This window comes from Elephas maximus, chromosome 19 (assembly GCF_024166365.1).
Source record: "Elephas maximus indicus isolate mEleMax1 chromosome 19, mEleMax1 primary haplotype, whole genome shotgun sequence".
Classification (NCBI taxonomy): Eukaryota; Metazoa; Chordata; class Mammalia; order Proboscidea; family Elephantidae; genus Elephas; species Elephas maximus.
Window position 1 is genome coordinate 22,991,324 of NC_064837.1, and position 17,902 is coordinate 23,009,225.

The 17,902-nt window shown below is 42.2% G+C and overlaps 1 protein-coding gene across 3 annotated transcripts in view; it reads left to right on the top strand.

The window, feature by feature from the left end:
• The window catches only part of PHF12 (PHD finger protein 12), a 39,971-nt gene that overhangs the window by 1,500 nt on the left and 20,569 nt on the right, over positions 1-17,902 (top strand). Inside the window, exon 1 of one of the 3 annotated variants that reach the window (XM_049859596.1) lies at positions 5-454. The exons of the other annotated variants lie outside the window; for them this stretch is intronic. The gene's annotated coding sequence lies outside the window, so the exon portion shown is untranslated. Of the gene's footprint in view, positions 1-4; positions 455-17,902 lie in introns of those variants that run through there. 3 annotated transcript variants of the gene reach the window in all.

Here is a 17,902-nt window from a genome sequence, read left to right on the forward strand (position 1 = left end):
AAATCATGGAGGGTGTCTGTCGCGCCCGCCTCTTCGCTGCCTCTCTGTTTACAATATGGCGACCTGCCTTTAAATTATATTTTTATTCTCAGCGCCATTTTGGCTGCATATATGATTTGCAGGCGTCTCCCGGGCAGCGGGGGTGGTAGTCCCGGAGCCCTTTCTGCAGAAGCTCCTTGGGGGCCGGGGCAGGGATCTCGCCGCTTCGTTCCCCTTCCCCTGCCTCCGCTTGCCCCCTGTTGCCTCTCAGCTGCCTCCGCCTCCGTTCCTTTCTCGCGCTGCCGCCTCTTAGGAAATCGGGCCGGTTAGACAATTAAAATTGCCCTTGGGCGCCGATTTCACTTCTCCGCTTTGGATCGGCGAGCCCTTCGCCGCAGAATGCCTTGCCGCCGGGGCTGGATTGTGTGCGGTGGCTCCGGGAGAGCATTTTTAAGGCGCGGAGAGCTGGAAAGCAGTGCGTTTTTTTTTTTTTTTCTCCCCCCCTTTACTGAAAGAGAAGGGAGGGGAGATACCGAAGAGAGAGGGAGGGACCTGGGTTGATGTCCCGCTGCTTGATCCTCCTCAGCAGCTCAGCCCAGAACAATCCCTCAAAGAAGAGTTTAAACTTCAGTTTCTGCCGGGAGAAATCACCCCCCCCCCCCACAAAAAAAATCCCTTATCGGCGCAGAGAGCCCTGATTGCTTCTTGTTCTGCTGGGTCTTGTTCTGTTCAGTAACAGTTGATTGAGGCCGGCGTTTGTGAGAGGAGAAGAGCTGGAGAGAGCGGGAAGGACAGGAGGCTATTATCTTCCCACCGGTTTTTTTTCTTAAACAGGGGCCTTTCTTAGTTTTCTGTTTAAGAAAAAAAGGTTCTCCTCAAGTTCTCTCCACAGTTCTATTCGCATTCCGTCTTTTGGTTTGTGGAATGATGCCTACTGTGTATTTGTACTAATTGCAGGTTTTGGAACACTCATTAGGCAGATAGATGACTGATATTGGGCAAATTAAGCCTGTGGTCAGAAGTTGTGTAGGAAGTGTCCCATTACCATTCCCAAGATACCTTTGCCCAGGAATGCATCCCGTGCTGGCTTGTAATGTTGGAGGGACAAAAAAAGACTATCCTGGAGGAAGCTTTGCTGCTGGCTTTAAAATTTTTATTATGAAGTGACTGATACTAGCAAGAAGGGTCTGTGGTTTTTAGGCTTTACTTCCTGTAAGGTGTAATCTACCTGGAGAAAATATCTCTGATCAAGTTTTCTGTGCCGTTGAGCACAGGAGAGATTTGTATCTGGGTGCCTTGTGTTGCTTACCAGTTATTCCTGGTTGAGTACTTCTTTTATCATGCTTCTTTGAGCTGTATAAAAAGACTGGGTTGTATACTTTTGGATTTAGAGTGTGGGTTAATGTTTTACCTGTAGAATGAAGTTGGTGTTACCCAAGAATGGTGACTTTCATGTTAAGTGTGAGAATTTGATAAGCCCGATACTATCTTTAAGGAGCATTGGTGGTGCAGTGGTAAAGTGCTCTCAGCTGCACGGCTGTTCAAACCCACCAGCTGCTCCATGGGAGAAAAATATGCCAGTCTGCTTCCATAAAGATATACAGTCTTGGAAACTCTGTGGGGCAGCTCTGATCTGTCCTAGAGGGTCACTATGAGTTGAAATCGACTTGATGGCAGTGGGTTTGTATTATCTTTAGCCTCATTTGTTTAATAAAGCTGAAATTGTTTATTGGGAACCTCAGTCATGGAAAAAGTGCGTCGTTGGTTTTGCCTGAGATTGGTTTTTCAAACTTTGAAACCTAACCTCTGAATCTTTTAATTAGATGAGTCTAAATCTCGTCAAGTTGTAACAATTAACAGTTTCCGCTTTAGCTGCTAGTGAGATTCTTGTCCAGACTGCGCATTTCATTGAATACAACTTTTTTATTTTCTTGAGAACATGAATGGGAACTGGTAAGCAGAGATTTGGGAATCCTATTAAATGAGGTAGGATTTCTTTCACATCTCCGGTTTCCCCTTCGAAGATGCCAGAACTGGATGTACCACTGATTTATCAGAATTGTTACACAAATCACAAAACATTGTAAGTATTGGTGTGAAGACAGAGGGCCTTCGTTTTTTAGACGAGTTTCACTCAGGAAGTGAGACTTATCCCACAGGCTTTCCCTGTAATTTTTCCAACATGAGTGAAGTACTCTATTAACCAACTCAGCTAGAGTAGTTAAGTCAAGCAGTCAAAATGTCTCAGAAAATTTTGATTCCTGGGTGTGTGCATTAATTTGTCCCCCCAGTTACTGCTTACTTGTGCCGTAAGGGAGTGAGGTTAGGAAGTATGGTTGTATTTTTTGTTACTTCTTGTCTTAACTGGCTAAGGCTGAATTATTTAGACAAGGATAGTGATGATAATTTCCCTTATCTCACAGAATGTCCAGGAGTGACGCTGGAGTTTTGCGAACACTGTAGGTCATAGTTGCTGTGGGTTTCCATTCAAAGTTCTGTGAGACAAGTCCTCTTTCAGGCTCTAGCGTGCTTTGCCAGCCTGCCTCACAGTGAACAGGATCTGGTAAAATGTTCCAGAAGTGATTGCAGGCAAACTTTACCTCCTGTGCTTAGTGACATAGCCATAAACCAGAGGGTATTTTTTTAAGATAAACTGTTGGAAGAAATGACTGGTCAGATAAACTGTTGTATTTGTACTGTCTTTTCTCAGGGGCTTATGGTCTATATGAGAAGCAGTCATCTCTCCCCAGTTAGACTCGTAGCCATATTCTTGGGTTTTCTATGATGATCCTCTGTCTGTGTGAGGAAATGAATTTTCCAGTGCTCAGTATCCTGGCCTCACTGAAGAATTCAACTTGAGCTGCTGTCTTTGTATTTGTTTAAGTGATAGTGTAATCATTTTATCCAAGTTTAACTGGTTTATCAATTACTCAGAGTGGGGGTGGGGGTTACTGAACCTGCTCCTGAGGAATTGGAAAGAGATATATTTTTAAGTGTTCCCTGATGAATGTGTCATGCCAGATGTTGAGCTTCCTGAAAGTACTGGTCATGTGGACTGGTCCCTAAAAATGGGTAAGAAATTTGAATAAGTGATAGAGCTTTAGTTGCTGCTGGCTGACCCATCTTTCTGTTTGAAATGGGTGGAATTTTTCTCACTGATAAAGTCAGTACCATAGGGCATAAGCAATGAGGCTGACTGGAAACGGGATGATTTCCTCTGATTGCCTTCTCATGGCATTTTGCTCCAAACAGACTCCGAGGGACCAAACAGTCTGATTGAGGTAGTGCATCTACCTCAACAGACCTCAGCATGGTTGCTTCCCGTCAGACAGATTTCTGTAGCATTTGCCTCCGCGTGTTATATTTGGAATTGTTGGCCAGCTTTTTTCTCTCTGGTGTTGGCAGCAAGATCCAAAATGAGGTTTTCGAAGAATGAGAGTAAAAAAGTCTCTGTGCACAGACAAAACGAAGCTAAGCTTGGAGTTTTGCATATTTAATTTTCAGTGAGTCATAACAAGAAAGGTTTCACACGTAGAATAGAAAACTGCCTTGCAGAAAATCTTAGCTGTTGTGAACTTTTGGGGATGTGATTTTTTTTTTGTTTTGTTTTGTGTAGTCGCTTGGTATCACTAGAATAATATCAGGCATGTAATGAATTAAAATACATTTACTTTAGAAATATATTTATTTTGACATTACCTTGTGAATCTGTTGTTTCTGACATTGTGAGTGCCTGGCAGCCTGGCACTGATGCACTGGAGGTGACAACTGCTTCCCCTTACTCTGCCTTCTCAATAGTCAAATGATTTACAAATGGCTTGTGATTTTTATGCATATTTATTTATTTATTTATGCATTTGCTGTGTTTCACTGGAACCTGGACATGTAGTATTGTTTGAAATGATCTGCCCAAACATGGAGGGCCCTGAAACCATTAGCTTTAACTCAAGCTCAGTTGTGTGCTTCCTAAACTTAATGTGGGCCTAAGGGACTAATTCTTATGAGATGAGTACTTCAGTTCAAAGGTACAGGATACTCGTTGTTTAAAAATATAAGAACAATATTTGGTATGAGTTGTTACAGAATGTATGTGATCCAAATGGCTTGGAAGCATCAGAAATATTAAAAGTGGAAAAGGAGGTAATAATCTTGAAAAATGACAGTTGTTGTGTAACTTAAAACAGATAGGTACATAGTATACTATGGGAGGAAATTTTTCATTTTGGGCCTGTCAGAAAAAAACAATTACCATACTCAGTGAAAGGTAGGATGCAGTTGAAGTCTCATCAATCTTCTACTGCTCCTTAAGGCTCTCAAAGTACCTTAGGGATGAGCTCTGCTAGGGTCGCTATGAGTCGGAATCGACTCGACGGCACTGGGTTTTGTTTTGTTTTGTTTTTAATAGGTCTTTTTTTTTTTTTTTTGGTCTTAGTAAACGACTTGTGTGTTTCTTGTAAACATAAGTGTGTCAAAGACATATTTAGGAACTGCCCTCGTTTGAATCTGGAGACAGGATTCATGTTGATCGGTTTTAAATTCCTGGTCAAATATGTCTCCGAGAGAATTTTTAAAAGTCACATCAGAGGAATGTCCAATAAGTCATCTAATTTGAACTGACAAGGGTAGTCACTACCTTGTGTTGAATGGAACACACTGATTTTATTAACTTCTCAGTGAAAGTAACAATATGTAAAGTTCATCAAAAAGGCTCTATGTTGCCACCTGTGTATTTTCTTTCCCCAGTCTTTTTTGATGTTGTTATAGCATTACTGAGATAAAATTCATATGTCATACAATTCATGTATTTAAAGTATACAATTTAAAGGTTTTTGATACATTCGCAGAGTTTTGCAGGAACATTTCATCACTTTAAAAAGAATCCCCAAAAAGATCTGGAAATAGGTAATAGTGATGGGTACACAATATTGTGAATGTACTTAACTCCACTGATTTGTACACTCAAAAATGGTTAAGATAGTAAATTTTATGTTATGTATTTTACCACAATTTTTAAAAATGCAAAAAAAAGAAACACTGTACCTTTTAGCAGTCATTCCCTATTTCCCCCAACCCCTTAGCCCTACGAAAACCAAACCCATTGCCACTGAGTGGATTCTGACTCACAGCGACCATATAGGGCAGAGAAGAACTGCCCCCACAGGGTTTCCAAGGAGCTGCTCGCTGGTAGATTCAAACTGCTGACCTTTTGGTTAGCAGCCAAGCTCTTAGCCACTGTGCCACTAGAGCTCCACTTTTTGTCTGTGGATTTGCCTATTCTGGACATTTCATGTAAATAGAGTCATATACTATGTGGTCTTTTGTGATTGGCTACTTTTCACTTACCATGATATTTTCACTGTTCATCCATGTTGTAGCATGATTCAGTACTTGATTCCTTTTTATGGCAGCGTAATACTCCTCTGTAAGGATGTACTGCTTTGTGTTTACCCATTCAGCAGTTAATGGACAGTGGGTTGTTTCCACTTTTTGCTGTTGTTAATACTGCTGCTTGGAACATTTGTCTCCAAGTTTCTGTGTGGACATATGTTTTAATTTTTCTGGGGTATATGCCTAAGGGTAGAATTGCTAGGTTACACGGTAGCTCTATTTTAACGTTTTGAGGACCCGCCGGACTATTTTTCGATGTGGCTGCACCGTTTGACATTCCCGCTGGTATTGTATGAGGGTCATATTTCTCCACATCCTCTCTAACAATTGTTTTTATCTCTGTCTAGTGGGTTCGAAGTGGTATCTCATTGTGGTTTTGCTTTGCATTTCCCTGATGGCTAATGAAGTTAAGCATCTTTTCATGTGCTTATTGGCCATTTGTGTAATTTTTTTTTTTTTTTGAGAAATATCTATTTAGAGCCTTTGTTTCTTTATTTATTATTTTAATAAGCTGTAAGAATTCTTTATGTATTCTAGGTACAAGTCCTTTATCAGATATACCATTTGTAGGTTATCTTTTCACTTCCCCTTTCTTTTTGCTGTCTTCAACTTTTTTTGGGTGACCTTTCCTGGCAAAGAAGTTTAAGGCTGGAACTTACCCTAGAAGGATTATAAAAAAATTTTTTAACCACCTGCCTTTAGGCGGTATGCCTACCTGGCACCCACCAGCCATAATAGAAAATGTCTGCGTGAGGCACCTCTGGTACTTGGAGGCTTCTAATTTAAGAAGGAGGCTTTTAATTGCCTCAGTTTAATGGATAACGGCTTGGGGGCAAAAATAACTTCAGATCAATTAATAGGCTGTCTTTTGAACCCAGGTTAACAAGGATAAAAAGTTGTTTGTATACCGTAGTAAACTTACCTGTTTTTATGTGTCTTTCTGTAGGCTCAGATAGCAATAAATAGGGTAATACAGTGCAGGGAATATTTGCCTGAAGGCTTTATATAGCTCATTAAAAGAAGCAGTCTGCTTTGATGCTCCCAAGAGGATTTTTGCTACCTAAAATGCAGCTGTCCCGCTTCTTAACAGAAATGGGTGCACCTTTCTCCAGTAAGTGACAGGCCATTGAAAATAGATGAAGCTGAATATTATTCATTTTTGGCTATGGGTGAGAGTGTTGAAATCCGCCTCTGAACTCTCTTGTCTCATCTCAACACAAACACAGCTCCTTGGATGTGTGCTTAATTTAAGCAGGTCACCCTGATAAAAGTTTCTGGTTGGGGACATGAAAGCACTTTCTGTGTTAATGCAGCACACACTTCTGGAGCTGCATTCTTGTTTTTAAGGTGCAAAGAGTTTTAAATCACCAGAGCAGAAAAAAATATGTTCATTTTCCCACCTCCCCTGTACTCTTCCTTTGATTTAGAGGCCCCAGGGAGTACAACATGGCCAGCGGCATTGCCATTCAATGAGTGACACCCGTAAGGGCACCTCTGCATAATGCTAGCCTCCCTAGAGACAGGACAGGAGTACGTCTGTCCCCCTGCCAGTTTCCTGAAAGAGGAGGACATTGTATTCAGCACAAGTCCTAGACCAAATTTCAGAAAGGCACTTTGGTATTGCAGAGTTGTCACCATGCCCAGGACGCATGCACAGGTCACTAGCTGACTGCTTTTCCCATGACTTGAGAGCAGTTAAGAAGAATGAGAAGGTGACTCCTTTTTCTGCCTGCCATTTCCAGATATTGAAATCCTCATTCTTTAATCCTGAAGTGATTTCTAAATCTAGGTTTCGGCAAATTAGAATAAAGATGAGGTTTTAGCGCATTTGTGTGAGAGGCAAAAGCTGAGGGTACAGTGAACGCTGGTGAAGGAAGAAATCATTGATTTGTCCTGTCAGCAAGAAGAAACTTGATTACTACATAGAGCTGTTGTTGAACTCACAATAAGCAAATTCCAAGTACACCTTGCACATTGGTGAATTTTTCTGAGTAATGAAAACTTGGCTGGCACATCCAAAGAGCTCCTCCATCTTTCCCTTTTGGTCTCCTGGTTCTAAATGCTCACTACACTACTTTAAAGGCAGAGATGACCCGTTTCCTCTGCTCACTGCTGTGTAATACCTAGTGGTGTTACAAATGAGAGACATGCAAGATAAACACTGGTTGGGGAACTGAAGTGATGTATGGGTTATTCCAAGTGGATGATACCTTTGTCAGTACAAATACATGGTGACCATTACTTACCCCCTGATTACTTTTGCCTTCCTGTGTATCAGTAACTTTGGTATTCAGTTTTTGTCCTTCCCCTGTTTTCCGATAGCTTGTACAGGATACCTCCCAGGAATTGGCCCCTAGTGTTGAAAGAACAAGAGATAGAGTAACAGTAGTTTGGGGAGAAACTCCATGCCTGAACCTAGTGTCAGTCTTCCCCACTGATCTGGGCTGCGTGCGGCTCTTTTTAAAATAAGCTTAAGTGAACAAGAGAGGGTTTTCTATGAGGTTTGAATTTAATCATAGTCCAAAGACATCACGTTACCGCCAAGCTAAGCAGGAGTAGGGAAACCAGGGCTTCGAACCCCTGCTGAGAATTTGTACTTCTAACAAGTTCCCAGGCGATGCTAACACTGCTGATTGTGGTGTATATCTGAGAACCATTAGTAGAGCAATGGTTCTCGAAATTTCTTATACATAAAAATCCCCTGGAATCCTGTTAAAGTGTAGGTTCTGATTCAGTGTATCTGGGGTGGAAACGCAGTTTCTCAGAGGGGTTCGAACAGACCAAACTGGTTCGAAGCCCTGGGGGAAACCTCTCATAATTACTGGCAAGTTTGAGTTCCGGGTAGAGCCCTGTTTGTGGCAGCACAAGCACATTTACAAGTTTTTACCTAGCAGTTGTGATCCGAGGGATGATGAATGTTATTTTTCTCATGTCTGTGTTTGTGCAGAGAACAGAGCAGAGAAACCAATGAAATGCACAGAACTGCAGTAAGAGTGAATTTAGAGAAGCCTGTGCACAGTGGCATAATGGTTAAGTGCTACTGCTACTAACCAAAGCGTCGGCAGTTCAAATCCGCCAGGCGCTCCTTGGAAACTCTAAGGGGCAGTTCTACTCCGTCCTATAGGGTCGCTATGCGTCAGAATCGACTCCACGGCACTGGGTTTGGTTTTTTTGGTTTGGTGCATTACAGAAGTGGGCAGTGTGGAGCTACTCTCTTCACCCCACTAGCCCTGCTCTCCTGTGATGAGCTGGGAGCTTTGTGATTCCCATATTCATGGAACCCATCAGATAGAGTTCTGCAGGTTCTTGGTTTTAACAGAGCTTTGGAAGTGTTAGAGGGAAACTCTCCAATGAACTTTCAATCAACAATCATCAATTATTGGTCAGGATACGTTATGGAAATTATACTCCATTAATCTTATTAAGCCCATAAACCCCCCCCCAAAAAAAAACCATTGCTGTCGAGTCGATTCTGACTCATAGCCACCCTATATTAAGCTCATAAGTATGTCTAAACCTATAACTTTTCATAGTTCTGTACATAGGCTGGCTATATTTAACCTTCCTTGATTTTGCTTGCCGTTTTTTGAAAGAGTATCTTAAAAGCAGGGAGAGTTCTGTCACTAATTTTGACCTTTTAGGAAACACTGTTTTGCTTTATCATTTATGTTGTTTATCCCTCCTTTGTGGTCCTCATGATTTTGCCTGGCATGGAAGGCACTTGGCCATTCTAACTTAGCAAAAAGGAAACGCCTAATTCTGTATCAGACATCTTTGACTGCAGGCTGTGGTGTCTTGGTTGGTGTTGAAGTGAACTGTATGTTAAGAACTGTATGTTAAGTGTCTGCAGTTTATTTAAGTATGACAACTCTTGGCCAAGGCTTGTAGGCTTGCTGCATTTCTTAGAGGACTTTCCCCAGATCTTACCATTTGTGTGCACACATTCAAGCATTTAGGGTGATCATTTTTTGGTTAGGGACCCTCTGAGAGAAAAGTGGGCCAAAGGGGAAAAATCCTGGCTATCTCTGAGAAATATGTTCAGCTCCTAAATAGGTCATTGAGGGTATAACTGGAAGGCTTCGGAAGCCCAAGTCAGCACTTAGCTATGGCATCAAACCACAACAGCACGGTTTGACAGCGTGCCCAGAAGATTACTTTAGTCAAGTAGGCGGGGAGCTTTGAGGTTTATGAGTAGAACTGAGGGAGGGAGGAGAGTAATGGTAAAAGAAGTCTAGAATGAGTCCTATGCAATTTTGGCCCAAATAATTATTCTCCTTTTCCTTTTTTATAAGACCTTGTCAGGGGAGGGTAAATAAAACAAAAATCCCTCAGGGAAGAACAGCTGGGTCTTAAGTAGAAACTTGATTTCTAGATTTATTTGGTTTCAAATAAAGAACATAATGTTAGTGTTTTAGCCTCCTGAGCCTTTATGGAATTTTAGGTCCGATATTTATAAACTGACCAAGATTCCCTGAACTGTGTCTGCAAGAATGTGGCCTGGCTATTTCTCTTCTCTTGATAGTCCACTAAAGTTTGGCCATAGAATAGCATTCGGTTTTCCATGTCTCTCAGACTCTTCTGGAATGCATAGTTGTAATTGTTGGGTCTTCCTTCCAATGGAACGTTCCCTAGGAGTGTTGGAAAGTGACTGTTGAGGCCAGAATGCTGACTCTTTTCCAAAGCAGGTGGGTTCCGATATCTCTTATGAGGTGAATGAATAAAACCCCTTTTAAAAATGTTTATAGCCAGCCTGTTTTCCATTGTGGAGAAGCCAGGATTGCAAGAATAGCCAAACCAGGCCAGTGATAGATCAGGCCCTGTGGCACCAAGGCTCAGCTGGTAAAGAAGGTAGCAGAGGCAAACACCTGGTATAATTATTGTGCTCTACCCTCCCTCCCTCCTTCCCTACGTTAACTTGTAACGCTCTTCTCCAGGTGTCCTTCTCTGGGAGGATGCCACAAACCATCTCTACGTAGAAGGCAGTAAAACTGGGGGGCACAGGCAGCCAGTTTGGAAGGATTGTGTGCCTGTGGAAGTGATGCAACTAGCTAAGTTACTCAATGGGGCATTTGTAATAGCCTGGCACTTGATTGGTTTCCTTGTTAACATTGCCACCGAGGCTGTGTATAAAAAAGCCAGCAGCCCTTGTACTTTATATGTACTTTGTGACATTAACTGAATTTGAGTTCGTAGCTTGGATGAAGGAGGGTGAGGTTCAGGGACCCCATGAAATTTTATCCTTCAGTATGGTCATCTTCTCTGCCTTTGAAAGGTCGGCCATACTTCAAGTTAAAAGGCCAGCCATACTTCAAGTTAAAAGGCCAATCCTCACACAAGCCCAGAGGAATCTTTGTTTCTGCTGACATTTAAATGTCATTAAATTTTTTTTCTCTCAAAACATACACCATTAAATTTGGATATACTAATACAACTTTTAATTTAAATAAAAAAAAATTTTTTTACATTAAACATTACCCATCACCTCTTAGGTTTTCTAGGACTTAAGTTGGTTTTCATTTATAAAAGGCTTGTTTTCTTAAAGATCCCTTGATAAATCAAGGTGGCGCTGGGAGGCTGAGGAGTGATTGTGATCCTCTCAGCTTTCACCTTCACTCCCTGTTTTGACTGGTACCAACCAGCTTCGAACCATTTCATTCCAGTTTGAACCCCTGCTAAGAATTTATTTCTGACAAGTTCCCAGGCGATGCTAATGCTGCTGGTTAGGGACTAATTCTGAGAATCACTAGTAGAGTAGTGGTTTGCAAAATTTATTATACGTAAGAATCACCTGGGAATCTTGTTAAACTGTAGATTCTGATTCAGTGTATCTGGGGTAGAAATGCAAATCCTCAGCAGGGGTTCAAACTGGAACAAACCAGTTCGAAGCCCTGGAACTAACACTTTTCCTAAGCTGGCTGAGGGCAGCAGTACCAGTCCGAAAGAGAATAGGCCTGCACTGAGCATGTATTTGTCTTCTGCAATTGGCCTTACACAATGCCACGAAATATAATTGCAGAATTTTTATCTGGTAGTGGACCTCGGATGGATGAGACCCATGAACTGTGAAATTAAAAATCAAAACTGCTCAGTGCTATTGTTTGGTGCTGAACACCTCCTCCCCACACCAAAAAAGGGGGAGAACATGTAGATGATGGGGGGGGGAGTAGTGAAATCTTTCCTAGTCTAACTGATGTTTTATCTCACATGAAATTATGCCATATGTGGCTAGAGAGCCTCTGGTTCCTGGAGAATGATGGGTTCTGACGGGAGGAACCCCCACCAGCTGATGTGATTGACCTCTTTCAGTGAAAGGCTGTTGGCATATTGTGTTTCTGTTAAGTCTTTGTATTAAATAGAATATTTTGTCAGTCCAGGAAGAGAAAATAGAGCGTGTCCTTTCTTGAATACGTTTCATCACTTGCTTCCTTTTGTCCTAAGATGTACCCCAAAGGTTTTAATTTGGTTAAATGAGATTTTCTTGTTTCTCAGGCTACAGTTTTAAAATGTCATTGCTACTTAGTTGGATGGCCATTTGCAACACAAATACGAGTAACATTATATATTAAAAGAAAAAAATGTCCAGAGCCCAACACCATTTTTGTCTGCATGTTATAACACACCAAAAAGGGCCTCTGAAATAAAAGGCAGTCTTTTCTGCTTTCCTGTCTCCCTCTGTCCCCCCAGCACTCCCCTCCTCCTTTTGTTCTCCTGGTCTCCTCCCCCTTCTCCTTTCCAGTTCCATGTTGAAAAACTGCTTTCACTGGATGGATAATTAACGCAGAGCTATGGAGCAACAGGTCCCACTGGTGGCGACTAAATCTGAAGTAAACGTTAGTGTCCTGCAGGTTCACATGTATTAACAGGCAAAGGAAATGAGCAAGGTTGGACTCAGATCAGCCCCACTGGTATGTGACTTGAAATAGATCCTCTTAATTAGAGAGCCAAGGACCATGACAACTACCAACATCTTCCACCTGCAGTGGTGAGCTATAGCCTCATTAGTGAGTGAAAGAGCCATTCTAAATTAAAACTGGGCTCCATCCTTTGGCTGTAAGTTGGGGTCATCTGTCCCTGGGCTTTGAATCTTTGACATGGAGAGATGTCAGTACAGGCATTACAGTTAGCTGAGAGGGGTGTGTTTGTAGTTTTCTCAGGGATGATTTCAGAAATAGACTAATGTAGACACTGTCATCAGCAATAGAGGTGGGTCATTTTAGATTTGTTTAAGGGAGTCTAGATACTGGAGTCATGCTGCAGAGGTTGGCTTTAGGAAGTTTTTGTTCTGAAAAATGATGTGCTTGACCAGCTTTCTAATTGGTTTGTGTATAGATGCTACTGTTAAAAGTTTGTAGACCCTCAAACCAAAACCAAACCCAGTGCTGTCGAGTCGATTCCAATTCATAGCGACCCTATGGAACAGAGTAGAACTGCCCCGTAGGGTTTCCAAGGAGCGCCTGGCGGATTCCAACTGCCAGCGCTTTGATTAGCAGCTCTAGCACTTAACCGCTACGCCACCAGGGTTTCCTGTAGACCTTCACAAGGGAAAAATTAATCCGAGGGACTAAGGGACCACAGCTACCACAGCCTCCACCAGACTGAGTCCAGCACAACTAGATGGTGCCCAGCTATCACCAATGACTGCTTTGACAGGGATCACAATAGAGGTTCCCGGACAGAGCTGGAGAAAAATGTAGAACAAAATTCTAACTCACAAAAAAAGACCAGACTCACCGGCCTGACAGAGACTGGAGAAACCACAAGATTATGGCCCCCAGACGCCCTTTTAACTCAGTAATGAAGTTACTCCTGAGGTTCACCCTTCAGCCAAAGATTAGACAGGCCCCATGAAACAAAATGAGACTAAAGGGGCACACCAGCCCAGGGGCAAGGACCAGAAGGCAGGAGGGGACAGGAAAGCTAGTAATAGGGAACCGAAGTGTTGATATGTTGTGGGTTGTTAACCAATGTCAAAACAATACGTGTACTGTTTGATGAGAAGCTAGTTCTGTAAACGTTCATCTAAAGTACAATTTAAAAAAAAGTTTGTAGGTCCTAATAAAACAATATAAATACCACAGTTGTCAATGAAAAACAATCATAAATTTGGCAGAGCTGGAGGAGGCGGTTGTAGACCCTTTCAGGCCTCTTAGAGAGCCACACTGTGACCTCTGAGAAGTGTATCCTTTAATTGTATAATCTGGAAGATTCAGACCTCCATTATGAACTATTTTATGGCTAAGAGAATGTCTTTAAGATCAGGTAGTGGTTGAAGTAGTGAGTTAGAAAGCAGGGAGCAGTCCCTTCTGGCCAGGAACTGCAGGCCAGAGCTTTTTAAGAAATGATCTGGAAGGAAACTTATCCACAGCAGTGAATATGGGAATATATTTTGCAAGAACTCCACCCTCACAGAGCACACTCTTTGCCTGTGGAGAAGAGTGCCTATCTCATAGCATTATAAACTATATGCTTTTGAAGCCAGAAAATAAAATAGAGCTCCTTGGCCTACTTGCTGACGAGCTACTAGTTTTCCAAGGCAAGCCAGCCCAGGTACAGAAGCCAGTGATTCCAGGGCTCACCTTCTTTCTTAGGACTTGCACAGTTCTCAGAGGGAACCTCAAGGTTCAAACGCTATTGAGCCCTTGATTAACCCAAATATCTATTCCCAAGAAAAATACCCCCATTCCCAGAACTTGCCTTTCATCAGCCAGCTTTTCAAAATTTGGAAATATACCCTCTTCTGAAACCATAACTTCTTCCTGAACTTCATCTTCAAAGGATCACTAGCTAAACTAAAAAAAACTAGCATTCGCTAAATGGCTCTGAATTCTGGGCAGAATGGGGAAAAAGCCATTGTACCAAATGACCAAACTGTTGGGGCTCTTTGATGATTCTGGCGTCCCTAAGCAATTGAATGTTATATGGGTCTGTATGGCAAGTATGGCAAGAAACAGTTTGTAGTTCATTGCGTGTGGTCTCATTGTCGGGTGTCCTCACATTGTCTCTAGCCTGTGATCCCTGAGAGCAAGGACCATGTCTGGAATCCCAGCACTTAGCACATTGCCTGCATAAAATAAGTGTCCAGTAAATGTTTGAGTGGAATGGCTTTGGTCCTTTCTCCCCAAGTCTACATTTCTTGATGGGGTAGATCATAACTTGTTTGCTTTGTGTTCATCCAGGTGTATTAGTTAATAAGCAATGGGAACTCAATAAATAATTGATTGATATAGAAGAAGAGGCTTGGCCTTGAGATTTAAGGAAGGTACACTGGTGGATTCTCCTCCGTGTTCCCTAGAAATAAGAGGACTGTTAAAGGTTCTTAAGAACCGCTTCATGGCTTGGACTCAAGATTTGAAAGAGCCGGAAGACTTAGATTGGGTTCTAATTCTGCTACTTACTGGCTTCATGGCTTTAGAAAAGTCAGTTTCCTCACTGTACGGTGGGAATAAAAATTACCTCACAGTATGGTGGTAAAGATCAAATAAGAGCACCTGTTAAAACTCTGTGAACTGTAATATACTGTTTAGATGTAAGATGGGGTTATCACTCTGCCATTTCTAAGTGCTAGTGATTAGAGAGTGTATTGATGTCTTTACAAGCAGTACTGGTTCATTATAGTATTTTCCTGGTTTTCACTGCTGAACAGCCAAAACTCTGATAGTGTAATGTCAACATTACCTGACTTTTAATTTTTAGTGATATTGTTTTGTAGAGGATGGCCTCTGGCACCCTGTCTTCATTGATTTGATATATTGGGATAAGAGGGAGCTGGGGCAGAACCTTGTTTTTCCTGATGGGCATATCGTGATTTAAAGACTCTTACACACATATAATCATTTCAAAGCTGCACATTAAATTTATGGGAACACCATTCTTATGGGGGAGAAGCTTTGAGATGGGCAGCTGAGGTGAGGAAGTCCTGAGACTGCAGAACCTCCTCTCTCCGTGGAATCCTTTCCCCTCGGCAGCATTCTGATACGGAGCAAAACAGCCTCTTTAGAATTGGTTCCTAAGCACACCCCAATGACAGTCTGCCTTTTCTGGAGTTGTATCATGAATCTTTTTCCCCTAGAAACTTGAGTTGAAAAGCTGCCTTCTAAATAGATTGAAAGGAGTTGCTTTGAGCAGAGAGGAAGCGTGAGCATGAGAAAGCTTTTTTGTTTGTTTTTTAAGTAAAAGTTTACGAATCAAGTCAGTCTCTCATACAAAAATTTGTATACACCTTGCTATGTACTCCTAGTTGTCCTCCCCCTAATGAGACAGCACACTCCTCTCCACTCTCTCTTTTCATGTCCATTCGGCCAGCTTCTGACCCCTTCTGTCCTCCGATCTGTCCTCCAGATGGGAGCTGTCCACATAGTCTCATGTGTCTACTTGATCCAAGAAGCTTACTCTTCACCAGTATCATTTTCTATCCCATAGTCAAGTCCATTCCCTGTCTGAAGAGTTGGCTTTTTGCATGGTTCCTGTCTTAGGCTAACAGAAGGTCTGGGGACCATGACCTCCGGGGGGTCCCTCTAGTCTCAGCCAGACCATTAAGCCTGGTCTTTTTACAGGAATTTGAGGTCTGCATCCCACTGCTCTCCTGCTCCCTCAGGGGTTCTCTGTTGTGTTCCCTGTCAGGGCAGTCATTGATTATAGCTGGGCACCATCTAGTTCTTCCGGTCCATAAGAAAGCTTTTTGAAGAGCGATTTCTCTGTTCCAGCTGTGCTTGCGATGATGATTTTCTAGAAACTTAGACCTTCCTTCCCCATCTATCCCATCTTAGATGTTGTAGCTGTCTCTGAAGACACTGCACATCTAAATTTGTTATTTCATGATGCATATTCTGTCTCTAAAAAAGCAGCAAATCTTGACATGTAAACAAGTGATGGCCTCAGTCTTTTAAATGTCTTGAATTCATCCTGGAAGTCACATATTGACTTCCCTGGACTACTCCTTAAGCTGACAGTCTCCATCCCACATTTTACGACAGACTTGGCAAGAGGAGCCTGTGGCCATTATCTAGAACTCTGAGGAATACATGTGTGTTCTTAAAGTTGGCATCTCTGAAAGTGAGTCCTTTAGAAATCAACAAGAAGCTACTTTTGAGAGTCTCTTAATATAATTTTTAAGTATTTTATCTCTGTATCAAGAAAAAGACCTAAAAAGACCAGATTTAGTGGTCCGAATGAGACTGGAGGGACCCCAGACGTCATGGTTCCCGGACCCTCTATTAGCCCAAGACTGGAACCGTTCCCAAAGCCAACTCCTCAGACAGGGATTGGACTGGACTGTAAGACAGAAAATGATACTGGTGAGGAGTGAGCTTCTTGGCTCAGGTAGACACATGAGACTATGTGGGCAGCTTCTGTCTGGAGGCGAGATGAGAGGCCAGAGGGGGCCAGGAGCTGGTTGAATGGACACGGGAAATACAAGGTGGAGAGGGGGAGTGTGCTGTCTTGTTAGGGGGAGAGCAGCTAGGAGAATGTAGCAAGTCATGTTTAAGTTTTTTTATATGAGAGACTGACTTGATTCGTAAACTTTCACTTAAAGCACAATAAAAAATTAAAAAAGAGATTAAAGATCAAGTTGTTTCACGAAAATGAAAATGGGGAAAGTGGGGAGCAGTTCAGTATGTTGGAGGCTTGCAAGTACGGACTTTGATGTCTTCTCATTTTTTCTTACTTAGACAACGCAAGTCATTTCATGTATGATTTAAACAAGTGCCTGCCTAAAGTTTTATTGAGCACCTATTACATGCCAGGCTTTGTGCAGGGTGTGAAAGTACAAAGGTAAATGAGGCATAGAGAAGGGGATTCAGACACATAATACACTAGAAGCGCGGTATGCACAGGAGTGCTATGGGGAATTGGGCTGTCAGAGAGGGCGTCCTGGAGATAAAACCTGACTTGAGTCTCCAAAGATTTAGGAGTTCACCAGGTGAAAGAGTGGGGGAAGGCCTAGCTCAAATGGTTGTGGGTAGAAGCTCTGGAATGAGCAAAGACAGAGGTGACACTGCATGAATTGTATAGGGAGCCTCCCAACCAATGGAGCTAAATAAAGAGGCAGGGCTCTGGCCACAGGGGCCTTAACTGCAGTACTAAGGAGTTTAAACTTTATTCTATAAGGGATGGGGCATATTGAATGGCTTTTTAATTAGGAGAGTGTTATGATGAGAATTGCATTTTAGATTAATCATCCTGCCAGCAAGGTTAGGAATAGATTGAAGGAAACATGAAGGGTGGCCAGGGGGCCATTCACATATTTGTAAAAGATCTAAGCCCATACTACTTTCCCTCACCCTTCTCTGCTTTATTTGTTTGGTGTAGGGTATGTTGCTACAAAGCCAGCGGGCAGATGAAAAGAGTTGATGAAAAAGAGAATCAGAAGTGACAGGCTTCAGGGTTAATTTTAATACGATAGCTACTGAAGCATACCAGAGTCTGTAGGCCTTTGCAGATTGCATGCATGCATTTCATTAGTTTCAATGTGGCCTGTTGCATAAATACATCGGTGAGAACTAGGGAAGATTTTGTAGATGATATTTACCTGTGG